Source organism: Mchenga conophoros, linkage group LG23, assembly GCF_057382185.1.
Source record: "Mchenga conophoros isolate Kocher_MC1m ecotype Shallow Benthic linkage group LG23, M_conophoros_male_GT1.1, whole genome shotgun sequence".
Taxonomy (NCBI): domain Eukaryota; kingdom Metazoa; phylum Chordata; class Actinopteri; order Cichliformes; family Cichlidae; genus Mchenga; species Mchenga conophoros.
Genome location: NC_140547.1, coordinates 39,309,288 through 39,323,221, shown reverse-complemented (window position 1 = coordinate 39,323,221; position 13,934 = coordinate 39,309,288). Strand labels below are relative to the sequence as shown.

The 13,934-nt window shown below is 42.8% G+C and overlaps 1 protein-coding gene across 2 annotated transcripts in view; it reads right to left on the bottom strand.

Moving 5' to 3' along the window:
- The window catches only part of LOC146547786 (sodium- and chloride-dependent GABA transporter 2-like), a 37,737-nt gene extending 24,480 nt beyond the window's left edge, over positions 1–13,257 (bottom strand). Inside the window, exon 1 of one of the 2 annotated variants that reach the window (XM_085266550.1) lies at positions 13,140–13,257. The gene's annotated coding sequence lies outside the window, so the exon portion shown is untranslated. Of the gene's footprint in view, positions 1–9,465; positions 9,565–13,139 lie in introns of those variants that run through there. The other variant, XM_085266554.1, reaches the window with a different exon arrangement.
- Between the last annotated feature and the right edge of the window lie 677 nt (positions 13,258–13,934).

Below are 13,934 nucleotides of genomic sequence, written 5' to 3'. Positions count from 1 at the left end.
GGATGTTGTAGAACTAGAGATTCACATCACGGATGTGCAGCTGAGAAAACTGCGTCATGATAGTGTGATGCTATGATACCAAAATGGGCCAAAATCCCTGAGGAATGATTCCAGCAGCTTGTTGAATCTATGCCATGAGGAGTTAAGGCTGTTCTGAAGGAACAGACAGTCCAATAAAGTACAAGCAAGGTGCACCTAATAAAGTTCTTACTCAAACATTTAACCCCGTTTCAGAATCACTGTGTTTTCAGCTACAATTATAAAAAGTAAAACATAAAAAGCACAATAATGCACTGACAGTTTACTTCAGTCTCCCTCATTAGTTAAAGAAATTCCCTGAAGAAAATTGCAAAGTCAAAGGTCAAGAGTTAGGAAGTGGTAAAAAAAACATGGCAATCATACACAATGTAGAAAATCCTTAACTACATGCTTGCACCCCTCACACAGCCTCCAGATTCTTTGCGTCCAAGGGGACAAATAAAAGCCCAGAGTTAAGGGTCCTTCAATACAGTCACCGGCAAACCTGTGGCCTCTGAGAATGTGGAGCCCAGGTATGCAACTCATAGAGGCATAGCTGTGCTCTAAATGCTTTATAGCTCATTTTATTGCTGTCTTGTATCCAGGGCACTAGGTCACTGATATAGTGTACAGTGGTAGGCGTTGTGAAACTCTTGCAGCTTACTTCCAGGCTTTTTTAAAAGGCTGATTAAAGAAAGGATGAAAAATTCACAGATTCATCGTGACTGTGGGGCATCTGATTAGAGCCCTTCCACTAAACACAGTCAGAGTGAACCCATACACAGCCACTTTGTGTGTGTGTGTGTTAGTGTGTGTGTATGCGCATCACAAGCCTGGGCTTTACAGGAAAGTAGTTGCTCACATTACACAATTTGATTATCGGGTCCGTCTGCTTTGAGCCCTTCCTATGAACACAATCCGAGCACTCATATAAACCTGGTAACTGTCCAAAACACATGCAATCATAATTACAGTGAGACAGTTGCTCACGTTACTCACAAGTACTGTAAAGTGGTTGCTCATATTACACGCATGCAGCACAGGTAACAACTTCAAAAACAACAAAAACAGCAACTAAAAAAATAATTAAAACATTTTGGGACCTAATTCAGGGCCAGTGTTAGATATGTAAAACTAAAAGTTAAAGATATAAAGAGGTAGCTACTGGTATTAAAGATACCTAAACTGGTGTGAGTGGGAGCATTGACTGAAAGAAAAAAGTAATATTTTAGGATGATTTTTTTCTCACAACAGTTCCATGCAAAGCACAAATAAACACCTCTGTGTGAAAAGCTTGCAGCCTGGAAATGTCCCGTACACTGACAGAAGACAAATAACAAAACTTGGACTGCATGGCAGGCAAATACAAAAGAATTATGGGTATTGAAGTTTCAGGTACGTTTGTGTTGGGTGTGTAACTGATGCGCATATTGTGAGTGTAAACAGAGATCCTTTGATAATGTAAGGTGTCAGATTCGCTGGGCTTCCCAGCTGTAGTCACTGCTGACGTAGTGCCTGCAAAAGGTGCCCTATACAGGTATCTGACTAATATCTGACTGCTCATTCACTGGAGCTAAATTACGGTGTTGGTCACATGGTGATGTACAAATACACTATGTGTGTTCACCATTGGCTCAGAGAAACAGTTACAAACATACTCTAGAAGAACTCTTGAATTAGGTTATTATAAATGGTTGGTATAAATACAGCTTATTAAGTTTGCTGTATGTTTGTAATGTAATAGGGTTAAGATTGGATTTTTGGTAGATCTGATAAAGGATTAATGTTCACAAAGCCTTGGCTAAAGGTAGATACAAGCTACAAAAAACCAAAAATAAAATCTCATATATAAAATTATAATGTATATATATATATACTGAACACTTCCTGCCTGCAGACATGAATAGCACCATCTCTACTGTGCCTCTGATTGGTCAAATAAAGTCGAGATATAATCACTTGCTTCCATAAATAAAACCAATGCAGATTGACTTTGACAGCTTACAAAACATTTAATAAACCAAATTTAGTTAAAATAATGAGGTTTTTCTTGACAGAATTTCTTTGTAACTGATCCATTTTCTTAATCCGAATGTTTTACAACACAAGTCCATCTATGTGATTACAGTCTTCCAGCTAGCAGACCAGAAAGGTGAGTGTAATTCTTTTTTTTTGAGAGTGATTCTATTTTTCCGAGGCATTCCAGTCTGACACGTTAACAAACGCTTTAACCTTCAGGTCACTCACAGTGGAAGAAGTTAAAACGGTGATCTCGCCTCATTTGAACCCTGTCAAAGTGGAATTTTCAAGGACTCGATGCGGTCGAGATCTTCTGCTCCCCCATGTTTTAAATAGGTAAGCATTCCTGTGGCTGATACCCTTTCCTCTTTAACCTGTGTTAAAAACACACCTCATAAAAGAGGGATCATTTGAGTGTAACATATGGCCTTATGTCCACACTATAGTGGGTTCCTCTGAGGTTGGTGGTGGGCTGGATTATTTGGTGCTCATAATTGTTCCTGGAGATTTCTAAGCGCTTAAAGTAGTTCCCTCTAAGAATCAAATTATTTATATAGCGCCAAATCCCAACAACAGTCACCATAAGGCGGTTTATATTGTAAGGTGATGACCCAACAAACTAGAGAAATCCCAACAGTCAGACAGACCTATATGAGCAAGCACTTGGTGACAGCAGGAAGGAAAACATCTCTTGTAACAGAAAGAAACTTCTGTCAGAACCAAGCTCATATGGGGGCAACCATCTGCTGTGACCAGAGACAGCACATGGCTGCAGAAGAGAGCCCGTTTGAGAATAACTAATGATTAAATGGCGAGTGGTGTATAAACTCATACTAAGTGAAAAGAGCTGACAGAGGAAGAAACACTCAGTCCTTCATGGTAAGTCCCCAGTAATCTAGGTCTACTGCAGTATAACTAAGCAAGGGTCACAGATAAGTGAGTCAGGTAAGTGAGAAGAGCTATGCTCACATTCTAACCAACTTTACCACTCCGGAGGATCGCAAAGAAGACCTGGACAGTTTGCAGCAGTATATTGACGAGTGTTTTGAGCATGTTGTTATGGGGAAACCAGATAACAAGGCGCCGATTCCCTCCAGCAGCAAAGGAAAGCCGTCCTCGAAATTAAGCCACCTCAAAGACTCACTGGAGCCAGCTTCTCCACAAAACAGTGACATAGTTGACATTTTGGTGTCCATAGATAAAAAAAATAGTCCAGTTTTGACGCACGCCTGTCCCTCCTGGAAATCCTGCATAAAGATTTTCAGGATCTGCATGAGTCCATTGAGTTCAGCTAGCAGCAGTTGGAAACACGCTCAAAATGCCACCCTCAAAGAGTCAATGAAAATCCCTCAATGAGGGACCCGACTCTCAGAAGCAAACGAAAAACTCAAGGAAGCTGTCATCAAGCTCCAGGCCCGCAGCATGAGGGAGAACTTGGTGCTTTAAGGAATACCAGCAAAGGCAGAAGAAGATCCTTATGAGTCACTTCACCCAGATAGAATAGAATAGAATTCAACTTTATTGTCATTGCACATGCACAGGTACAGGGCAACGAAATGCAGTTTGCATCCATCCAGAAGTGCTTTAGTGATATAGATATATTACAATATATATTAGCAATAATATAGATATGTGAGTATATTACAGAAATGGGTCTATTATGGTATGTTATAATGTACATGGTATGAAGTATGTTGTGAATATTCTATAACTATAAGTATGTACAGGCTGTAGTGAGTACAAGCTATGTACAGGCTATGAACATGATATAAATATGAAAAACTATACAGAATATGAAATAAATAACTTTACAGAAATCTGAGATATACAGCTATACAGAAATGGGAACTATGCAAGTTGTAAACAGTTGTAGGGTTAAAAATTATCGAATGTACAGAATGATTATTTACACAGAGCTATACAGTAGTGCAGTTAAGATAAGTGAGATATAATTCCTACAGAGGCTATATAAAGTGCTAGTGGTTGTGAGTGGTGGTTCAGTCCATGTTATTATTGTGTGTTTGAGGGTACGGTTGTCCATTGTGTGTGTGTGTATGTTCAGTCCATGTGTTAACGTGGGTCAGATGTCAGGAGGCAGAGTTTAGGAGTCTGACAGCTGTGGGGAAGAAGCTGTTCCGGTACCTGGTGGTCTTAGTCCGGAGGCTCCTGTAGCGCCTCCCAGAGGGCAGGAGGGTGAAGAGTCCATGTGATGGGTGACTGGGGTCTTTGATGATTTTCCCAGCCCTTTTCAGACACCGCTTCCTGTAGATGTCTTTCATGGCAGGAAGTGGTGCTCCGGCGATGCGCTGCGCAGTTTTCACGACCCTCTGCAACGCCTTCCGGTCCGAGGCAGAGCAGTTCCCGTACCAGACTGTTATACAGTTGGTCAGGATGCTCTCGATGGTGCAACGATAGAAGTTCACCAGGATGTCTGAGGACAGGTGGTTCTTCCTCAGAGTCCTCAAGAAGAAGAGGCGCTGGTGAGCCTTCTTGACCAGCTTGGAGCAGTTGGTCGTCCAGGTGAGATCCTCGGAGATGTGGACTCCCAGGAACTTGAAGCTGCTCACACGCTCCACAGCCGTCCGCTTAATGTGGATGGGTGGATGTGGGTCAGCATTCCTCCTGTAGTCCACGATGAGCTCCTTGGTCTTCTCGGTGTTAAGCAGTAGGTTGTTTGTGTCGCACCACTCAGCCAGACGATCCACCTCCTCCCTGTAGGCGGCCTCATCGTTGTCACTGATGAGGCCAATCACCGTGGTGTCATCTGCAAACTTAATGATGGTGTTGGAACCATCAGCAGGTCTGCAGTTGTGGGTGAAGAGGGAGTAGAGGAAAGGGCTCATCACACAGCCTTGTGGTACACCGGTGTTCATCTTGATTGTAGATGAGCAGCAGTTATCCAGCCGGACATGTTGGGGGCGGTTGGTCAGGAAGTCCAGTAACCATTTGCAGATGAGGGAACTGATGCCCAGGTCTGTCAGTTTCCTGATGAGTTGTGAGGGGTGGATTGTATTGAATGCTGAACTGAAGTCTATAAACAGCATTCTGGCATAGGTGTTGTTGTTGTCCAGGTGTGAGAGGACAGAGTGCAGTGCGATGGAGACTGCATCCTCTGTGCTCCTGTTCTGGCGGTATGCGAATTGGTGGGGGTCCAGGGTGGGGGGGAGACAGGATTTGAAGTGTGCTAGGACCAGCTGCTCTAAGCACTTAGTGATGATGGGGGTGAGTGCTACTGGGCGGTAGTCATTGAGGCTAGATGGGTTGGAGTTTTTGGGTATCGGGACGATGGAGGTGGATTTGAATCAGGCCGGTACCACAGCGTGGGCCAAGGACAGGTTGAATATGTCTGTCAGCACTCCTGCAAGCTCCCCAGAACACGCTCTGAGAACACACCCGGGGATGCCATCAGGACCTGCACCCTTGTGGACATTGATCCTGCTCAGCACCGCTCCTACATCGGTAGGGGAGAGAGTCAGAGGTTGGTGGTCTGGTGTCATGTCTGCTTTGGTTGTGGTTGTGGGGTTCCCTCACTCAAAACGAGCATAAAAGTTGTTGAGCTCGTTGAGGAAGGAGACATCAGAGGATGCGGGGGAGGGTTTGGTGGTCCTGTAGTCTGTAATGGTCTGGAGTCCTTGCCACATGCGTCGGGGGTTGGAGTTAGAGAAGTGTTCTTCTACCTTCTTTTTGTAATGGTGTTTGGCTTTTTTGATGCCCTTCTTTAGATTAGCCCTGGCTGTACTGTAGGCGTGTGCATCTCCTGACCTAAAGGCGGTGTTGCGGGCCTTCAGGAGGAGACGAACATCCCGGTTCATCCAAGGCTTCTGGTTGGGGTACATGGTGATCCGTTTCTGGGTGGTGACACTGTCTGTGGTTTTGGAGATGTAATCCAGTACAGATGAGGCGTACTGGTCCAGGTCTGTGTGGGTGAACATATTCCAGTCTGTGTTTTGAAATCTGTCCTGGAGCACTGCGTCCACTTGAAACTCCCAGAGGATGGAATTAAAATCATCTGCTTCCATTGTGTCCATCGTTTGGGAAATCAACAGACCCAGACCTATCATGGCCAAATTTGAATGCTTCCAGATATTTGTCAGAAAAAGGAAATACTAAATTTTTAATCATGGCATTTAAAAGGGACAAAAAACCTAAAGCAAGTTATACAAGGCAGGAATCAGCAACAACACATCTTTTGAATATCAGCAACTTAAATCATGCATACAGGAAAAATTCAGTCACAATCAACTGAGTCTGGAAATATACTGTCACGGTCCGCTGTGACGGACCGAGTGGAGAGTGCGTGGAGGACTCAGGTGCAGACACGAGTGATAAGGAAGTGGACTTAAACAAAAGCGAGCCTTTTATTGTGGCCGATGAATACAACAGAAGCAAACCAGAATAAGGGCAGCACAAGAGCAATAACTAAACAGAAACCTAAACTGGGAATAAACTAAGGTAAGGCTATGACTGGGAATACAATAGACCGGGCATGGAAACACGGAGGGTGGGAACACAGACGACGCGACACAGACTGTACGAAACACAGAGACTAAATACACATGAGGGAAGATCAGGGGAAGTGGATGCACACGGGGAACACAGGTGACACTGATAATCATAACAAGACACGGCAGGAGTGAACGTAACACTGATGGGAGATGGGCAAAGTAAAGCAGGAAGTACACAGAGGTTCAAACAGGAGGAGAGAGAGCACGGGGAGAACGCAGACATAACGGGCTGGGGAAAACATAGAATAAAGCACAAAGAGAGACGAGGGCTCATAAATACACAGAGGGGCACACAGGGGGTAAGAGTCACGAAGGGAAAACACATAAGGAACAACGTAACAGATCAACCCAGGAAGCATGGCCTAAATAAAGAACAAAATACAAAAATACATGAAAACTAAGAATACTGGGCCCACATGGCCCAGGACCATGACATATACTGGATAACAAAATTATTAAATATCTGCAATACAAAAATGTATAAGCTATTATTTAAAATTGATGAATCATGAAGCTGGGAAGTCTAGTCTGCGCCTTGGGTGCTCCTTGTTGCCCACAGGCTCATTGGGTGGGGTGTCCAGGTGAGGGAGTATCCGTTGCTAGGTGCAGCTTGTCCCAGATCCAGGCCAGTGTTTCTTGTCACTTTGCTGTGTGTGTCTGTTGCACTTGAGTGGATGACTGGTGTTAGGTGGTGTTCCTCCCCACTACTCCCCGCTGGGTGCTGCTACCCCCTCAGTGGAATGCAGGTACTTGTTGGTACTGGGGTGCGTGGCTGGATGTTCTGGCGTGGTTGTTGACCCAGTCCTTTGGTGGTCCAGGGTGGCTTTACCTCTTCCGTGTTGACGGGGGGTGGCTATGCTGGGCACCGGGCAGTTTTTGGGCGCCTGGAGCCCTGGGACCATGATCTTGGCTTTTACCAGGGTGGCAGGCCTATAGCGGGGCTGGTTGCCCATCACCTGGGGTCCTCTGGGACGCCCACCCCTTGGACGTGGGCACCCCATCTAGGGCCTCCCTCCTTCTTCTGCTGAGATGGGTGCACAGGCATCACAGAGAGTAGTGGTCTTAGGTCATTAGTACTCTTGGGGGCTGTGGATGGCCCGGTTTTCCCAGATCCTATTCCACCTGCCTCTGGCTCCTAGGGGGCGTTATTGTGTCTTCCCAACCTTATTTTCAAGTGCATTTCGTGATAAAGACACACACATACAAACACTCCACACTCTCTCTCTCACATGCACCACAAGGAGACTGTTGATTTATGTAACATATGTATGCATTTTTGAATGTTTGCAATTGAGTTGTTGTATGTTTGTTTTCTCACAGGTGCACTTGGCAATACATTTTGCTTTTCTTTGCTCTCCCCCTTTTTTTCCCGCCTGTCCTGCCTTAGACATTGTATTAATGTATTTGCAAAAGCTGCCAAGAACAGGATTAAAAAAACTGATCACCTGATCCAACCCTAACTATAAGCTTTATCAAAAAAGAACGTTTTAAGCCCAACCTTAAAAGTAGAGAGGGTATCCGTCTCCTGAGAGTTTCTTGTCTGAGAGGACAGTTGTGCGAATACAGCAGCACAAAACAATTGGGCCCAGAGTTGGGATCACTGACAGCAGTGGCTATTATAGCTGATTTAACATATGCAACCTGCAGATTTTTTCCATATTGTTTTTCTTCTTATGTAAATTATCCCAGCTTCTGCTTCATAATACCGTCTGACCTTCTTTCTCAAACCTGCTGAAATGTGGTCTGGCTTTAAAAAAGCAACAATGCAGAAATGGCTCTGCTCTACCAGTGGCAGCAACACTCCACTGACAGAAAATATGTAATCAAGAGCCTCTTGGATTTAAATAACTGCTTCTGGAAATATTTTTTATATATTTTGGTGTTTTTGTGAGGTTCAAATGCAAACAATTTCTCTTCAGCTAACATTTTAAGAATCATTGCTAGGAATAACAAGACAACGTTAGAACCAGAGGTTTCCGCAGTACTTACTTACAGTTAATTAGCCTTTAGATTAAATTAACCATTTTATTTAACGTCTACAGTAAACAAGAACATTTGTGCAGTCAGTCAATGCTACAGTAAAGTTGGGGGAAATAGTGGTTGGAGACAAAATTATTACTAACTTGTGCAATGGACTTCTGATCTTGTCGCCTCTGAAATGGCTACGTCAAAGACGAGGACCAGGTCTGTAACCACTCAGTGAATTCCTGCCTTCAAAGGGACTTTGGTGCATCTTGACAGAGGCAGTTGGCTATCAGTCAGCTATTAGTTTCAGACGGGGTCAAATTGGCAATTAGTTCCAAAACTGCAAATCTGTTGCCATCTGTTGACACCCGCATACACAAAAATTCACATTAACTTTTGACATTGAGATTCCAGCCAGAATCTCATAGATTTGAAGCAGAAATCTGACATTTCTCCATGAACAGTGGTGTAGTTGCTACAGAACAGATACCAGCAAAATAACACAGGCATTTCCTAGTTATACGGGAGTATAAACACAACACATGTTGGCAACCAGTTGACTTATTGCCAAGAGATGCAAGTTGTGCTCATTACTGCAGACTGACTCAGACTGAGTCCACTGTGTAAAAATTAGACATTAATTTGCAAACCTTAGTCAGATCTGAGAGAGTGTGCTTCATCTAAAACTGAGGATTGTGGCCCACATTTTCAGACATTTTATCCAGAAAAACAATTCAAAGTGTTGCATGTAGCCCCAGAATAGTTGAATAGCAGCAGGGGAACACCTACACCTATGATATCCCAAATAGTCAAATAAGCCCTCAGCAAGATAAAGCCATCTAGTTAAAAGCAGTTATTTGCTAAAAAGGTTGATAAATTCATTTGTTAATGACTTTCCAAAATAATTTTGACATATGATTCTCAGGCAAACATCACTTCCTCCTCGTGCTGTGCTTACCTGTTTTGCAGATGTGAAGTCTCACTAAGCCTTCGAGGTAGCGCCTTAATGGTACTTGATTAATTAATTCGCTGTTCGTGTGGATAATTTTACAGAGAACTGAGTACGACCCTGTCTCTCTTTCCCCCATCCAGCCCTTTGCCTGGGATGAACTGGGCTCGCAGGGAAATCTAGGAGAGCTAAACAAACCCGGATTCCTGTTGTGCACTGAGCCTGAAACCAGGGGCTAAATGATCATATCATGGGACTTTTATAAGTCAGGATGTTGGACTCATAATGACTTATTTACTTTAAATGGCCTCAAGCATCCAGAACAGTAGGCTTTATGTGTAAACTGAATATTTTAACACTTTGGTTTGCCAGTGTGACATCCAGGAAACTAAATGCAACACTGAGGGAGCAAAGACAGAGTAGCCACTACATCATACATTACACTTTATACAAGATGCCTGGATAACATGTGATACAGCTGAACTAGTTTGAAGGTAATGGGTTATTGTTTATTTTTCCTTTGCAAAAGGAGGATAGATGTGAGTGTGGAAGCAAAGCCTTCAGCCACCAAGTCAGCTATAGAGTAATTAATCCATCTAATCTGGCTGAGGCTGCCAGACCTTCACACTCTGGACCGAGTTTGCCCCAGAGAGGAATGTAGCGATGGATTATCTCAAAACATCAAATAATAAGCCCCCCTTCTGACACCACTGACAGCAAATGAAAAGGCCTGGATTTTCCATCCCTGTGAAGAATTAAAGATATGAAGAAAACTCTGTGGGGATCTAACTTTGGCGGCAGGTTCATGAATTGACTGGATGGAGGCTGCTATTTAAAGCCTGCAAAAAATTAATAGCTTGATTAATTCCTGGTGACTTGCACCCGACATGTCTTCGCTATTGTGCACATGAAAAGTTGCAGGGTACCAGCGAAGTAATTATATCATCACAGGCCATTGCTTCCATTGCAACCTGATTTTTTATTATTTTATTACTCTTTTCTTTGCTGACTTGGCGAGGGGTTTGAATTCCATCGACGACCGTTTTATACGCCTGGACGCAAAGAGACTTAATTGAGGTTAAGCACCTTGGTCAAGGGGTTTGGAGTGCCACACTGCTGCACTGGGAAGTTTGTGAAGAGGCCCTTTAAGTCTCTGACCAACCAGAGTACAGGAAAACAGGGCAGAGCGAGGAGGCGTTTGGACAGAAACATTTGGGACAATTGCCATGCTGATTTTGTTTGTTAGAGCAAGTTGTTGATCTGACGTGAGATGGTTAAAATCATAGTTGCAGCTATAGTTCCCTTTAGTGCCACATGAGGGAATGTGGCGCAACAACCTAATGCTATAGTCAGGAAAACAGTGGTCGGAGGTCACAGCACGACCAAAATTACTGACACTGAATGCAATGAACTTGCATTCTCGTTGTCTTTCAAGTGGTTCTTTCAAAGATGGCAAGGAAAATGGCAATAAGGTAGAGCCAGTCTGCTACTGGTGTGAAATTGAAAGGGTTCAAGTTGATGGTTGCAATCTGTTTGTGATAATACTGCAATTAACTGTGATAAATCAGCAAAAATTGCAATTCTGCTACCATCTGCATAAACAGTAATTCACATTAACTACTTACAGATTTCAGAAATCTGGATGAACGTAGTTATATCTAAAGTTCGAAACAGAAACCAGAATTTCCCCACAAATAGTGATGTAGTTGATGCAGGACAATTTAACTGTAAAATATTCTTTTATATAAGATTAAAGTCCGAATGCAACCAGCTGGCAGGCAGTTGAGTTGAGTGCCCTATAGCCAAGACGCGTGAGTTGTGCTTATCAGTGCAGACTGACTCAGACTAATTGCACTGTGTTAGAAATCTGTCTGGGTTTATAAATAAGATGGCAATTATATGACAATGTCTGGCTGGGAGTGCGTTCAGGTCGAGTTGCTTTGTTGGTGACAGATTGCCTCCTATGTGGACCGTACAATAGAAAGTGTTTGCACAGAGGTTGGGAGGGTGTTGCATGACCAGCCTCTTTGTGACCAGTTGGTTGTTACAACTACTTGTAATAAAGCATATGGTTGCAAACACTGGGCAAGCACACTTCATTGGCGCGATTGACAAAATGAAAAACTAACATGCTAATAAAAAGCTACCTATATTACACAATATTAGACGTGTTTGAAATTTTCCACATTTCTGTGATGGGACATGATTAAGAACAACGCATAACAGCCTCCCTTTAGTTACAGAAGTCACTCTTAACAGAGCCAAGGTTCGTAAACACGTAACAGCATCAGTGTTGTCCTCCTGTCATTGACATCCAGTTGAACCACGGGGATCTTGGCCATTGTTTGATACAGTTCAGGGTGGGTGGGTGGGTTGGACTCAACCCACATTACTGGTTTCAGTTATTCTTTTTAATTTTCTTGCCAACAACACATCAAAAGGACTTAATGCAAGCCAAAGTTCCAAATGGTGATGACAGAAAACCACATGTGCCAAATCCAAGTAGCTGCCTCAGCACTGTGGTAGGATCACAAGAAAGGCTTGTGGTCACCTTTGGCAGGCTTTATAAAATCCATCCAGCTAAATAGGGGCTGCAAATAACATACACACTTTAACGCAAATGACATCAGTCTATAGAAGCACATCTCTGTGTGCTTCTATAGACTGATGTATAGACCACGCAGGTGGCCATGCCATTTATGGCAGTGTTTGAACAGAAAAACAATAGCATGTTGTTGCTGTTGTTAACCGACTCCTAGATAGATACAAATAAGCTGAATATTGTGGAAACAGCTGTTTCTTTCTTTTTTATGGGAGGGAGGCTGGTGGTGAGGGTTAATTTTTAACATTAATATGCTGAAGTGTGAGACCTCAGTGACATGGATGTTAGACAGATCAGTTATAGGTGTTAAAACCCCTTTGCATGGCTAAGCTGCTTAACTTTGTTAAAGCACAGAGTTAAAAACAACATGCTAACTAGCATAGCATCAAAATCCCTCAAACCTCTTTTCAAAGATGTTTCTTTGTATCTGCGTCAAACTTCAGGTGCTGATTTTGTATAATTCCATCACATTACTGTTGCTGGGAATCTGACACCTTATAATTGGATATTTTGCTGTGTCATGTGGGCGTGGGGATTGTGGTTGAGCAGCAGACGGAAGCCGTCAACAAAAGAAGCATGAAAAATCCGAGTGCTGGAAGCATGTGTGTAAACCAACCTGCTTTACATGTGGCCACTCCATGAAAGACTTTTTCATGAACACTTTTAGTATAAAGCCACATCAGGACATGTGATCCAAAGTTATAAGACAGAGACGGGGTATGCAAAGCATGCCTTTGTGCTGAGAATGACTCAGCTTTTTTTCTTTTCATAAGGCTGCACTGTTTCTTTTACATATCACAAGGAAATGGAAATGGAAATATTGGGTTTAATATCCTTGCTTCACCTGAGATTAAATCAAACAAATTTTCAACACACGTTAAACATCATTTTAAATTATTCTGCATCTAATTTTTTTAAATATGATATATGCAAAGACTTAGAGATGTGCCTTAAAACATGACTAAAACTAACACAATATTTAAAATGCTTCAAAATCAGAGTATCATTTATTCCAAGTGAAACTATGTAGTCACACACACACAGATACACCTGCACAGGAGAATAAATGTCTTGTACCTACCGGTTGTAACTTGACACGCGTCTCTCTGTAGTCTTGCCAGGTGCTGAACCGTAAAAAGCAGCCTGAGAGCGACAAAATATACTCAGGGATCAAGTGGGCGGAGCTTCTATCATTCAGGTGCACTAGACCTCTGCTGTTTGTCGTTGTCCTGAGCAATTAATCTGAATAAAGAGCCACAAAACGTAGAAACACCATATGAGTTTTGCAGGCTCCCAGTTCACAGTTAAACTCTCATCCTGTCCTCCGGTACACTGAGGATACTGAGGACATCACAGGTGTAGGTGCAGGAGGTGGAGCAGCAGATGAGAAGCAGTCACTGTGGGGGAAGAAGGCTTGGAACAAATAATCTGCATATGCGTCTGCGTCATGTATGTATGGGAACTGATGTAGTGGTTTTAGGGTGTGCCACTGTTTTCTAAGACTTAGAGGTTTTCATCAGCTTCTTATGTGTCAAGGTGTGGCAATATGTCAGCAATTAAATGTAATGAATCCCTTTGAAACTAGGCATTGACACTCATTCTTCAGTCAGTGGAAGGGTCTTTTGTATTGCTAAGGAACATCATTTATATTTTCAAACAGGGTTGCGTAACGACATTTTGCCTGTGGCATTTTGTAGTTAACTTTCACTGCACGGTATTTTCACGTCCTTGAAATCTTAAATGCAAATTTACGCTTTTGGACCTTTAGATTGCTACTTAATTTGAGCTATGTGATTATGATTTGATAGATTTATAGTAAAATATGAGACTGCACCGGCTAGTTAGCTGTATTTTTTGTGACCTTAAGATTTTTCGC